At 39.9% G+C, this 1,937-nt stretch overlaps 1 long non-coding RNA gene across 1 annotated transcript; it reads right to left on the bottom strand.

The window, feature by feature from the left end:
* Positions 1–158: 158 nt before the first annotated feature.
* Positions 159–1,234, bottom strand: LOC109589800 (uncharacterized). Its single transcript, XR_002188934.1, has 2 exons — positions 1,028–1,234; positions 159–188 (listed from the first exon to the last, which is right to left on the bottom strand). It is a non-coding gene; the product is annotated as an uncharacterized LOC109589800 (long non-coding RNA).
* Positions 1,235–1,937: the final 703 nt, after the last annotated feature.

Here is a 1,937-nt window from a genome sequence, read left to right as displayed (position 1 = left end):
TATCAAAAATTAAGAGTTTTGATAACATTGTATGTAAAATGGGTGATTGAGATTAAAATTGCCAAGGCTTATACTTCGAAGTCTCAGTACAGCTAATTTAAATAACAAATAGTGAACACTCTCACTTTACCTTAGTATTCAATAAATTGCTGACAAGATACTCTTGTATCACTGGCATTAACTTAGAACTAAAAATACTAAAAACATAAAAATATAAAGTAAATAAAAATACTACCGTAGATCGGGAAATTTTCATGTTAGAAATAATTGGCGTGAAATTTTTAACGACCTGGGGGCGTAGCCCCCAGGTCGTTCCTATAATTGAATTCACCGTCACGCTATCTATATATTTATTTATTTATTTGTATGTCCACACTTACATTTCTTCTATACACGTTGTATTGGAGAAATAACAAGCCTTAGCAACCACCCGCCCACGCTCCTTTACGTGAGTAGGTGTGGCCACTGCAAACAAAATGGCGGCTTACACATGGGACAAAGTTAAGAGCTTTCTAACAGCAAGAGAGCATAGAGATACTGTCTAAAGACTTCTCTAGAAGCATTATAAGGTAGAGAGAGCCTCTATAAGTCTTAATAATGACCAAGTTGTACTTGCAAGGTGGTGAAATCAATTATAGGAATATTTTTTACCCTGTTACGCTTGTTTCAAGGTATTTTATTTTCGCTGGTTGACCCATCCGCGAAATTTTTTCAACATGAAAATTTTTGGACGCGTCATAAACCGCACAAGTGGCTACTAACTCTTGATGACGATGGACAGCTATTCAATGGAAGTTGCTCGTGACAGTACTAAAACTGACAAGGAGCCTCTTGGGTGAGAGCTTCAGGCCTTCTTTGGGCTTTTAGAAGACTAGAAGAGCCTCGTGGGGTGCACCGCTGCACGTTAGAATAATTCCGGTAATCTTATTATTCACTGTAGAAAATATTTCGTGTGTCAAATTTTCGCGGGCCACTTCATCCGCGAAAATATTTTAACAACGAAAATTTCCCGATCTACGGTATTTACTTTGATAATTCATCTGCATGACTCTTGTTAGTTTCAAATAATTTCCTAAATAGTTTCTTAATAATCGCAACACAGTTCTGACTGGAGGGGGATGGCCCCACCCTTAAGAATTATGAGAGGAGTGGTCCAAGAAGAATTGGTGTACACACCCAAGAGTTACCATGCATGATCGTGAATGATGTAGTCTCGCTAGCCAGACCATTCCCCAGCCTACAGTCATTGGGGTGGACGGCGGGAAAGGGTCTGGTACACTGCTTAATCATAGATAGACCCCCTGCAGTAGGCGTGGTCAATGTATGTAGGCGTTTCTTTTCAGCCATGTTGGTGTACATGTTAAAATGCAATGACTGCAACAAATAGAGCTTTTTTACTATGATACCTTTCCTCCCTGGAAAATTATGATGCCAGGTAGCAGTACTAAGAAAAAATCTCCAGTATTAATGGATTGGATCCTTATGAAACCTTGAGAAGTGATTGGCTTAGATGATATTGACTTCAGTGGCCCCAGGCTGCAGTGTCCATACTGCTATGTACCTTATCTAGTAGTAACACAAAGCCCATACACTGGTGATAAGCTTCTTAACTACAAGAGCATTGCAAGAGCCCCTAAACTAGCAAAGAGCTTGCTAAGTCCTTCATCTGTGGGGGACTCAATGCAGCAGCAGAATACAAGTCAACTGACTGAGCCAGATGTTGATGATGAGCAACCATGTGAATCAGTAGAAACTTGAGTTCCTTGCCCACTTGAGGACTGTTGTGAAGATGTAGATTGTGGGAAAACAAGATTTGTCGTTGATGCTGAAATACATGCAGATGGCAATGCCGGGTGATAGTGCATGATGATCATGATGATGAGGAGCAAGAAAAGAAAATGCTATGACTCCTTTCCTTCCCAAGAAAACTCATGTAT

This window comes from Amphimedon queenslandica, unplaced genomic scaffold, assembly GCF_000090795.2.
Source record: "Amphimedon queenslandica unplaced genomic scaffold, v1.1 AMPQUscaffold_10864, whole genome shotgun sequence".
NCBI classification, from domain to species: Eukaryota; Metazoa; Porifera; class Demospongiae; order Haplosclerida; family Niphatidae; genus Amphimedon; species Amphimedon queenslandica.
The sequence above is the reverse complement of the archived record's forward strand: the minus strand, read 5'-3'. Positions and strand labels throughout refer to the sequence as shown.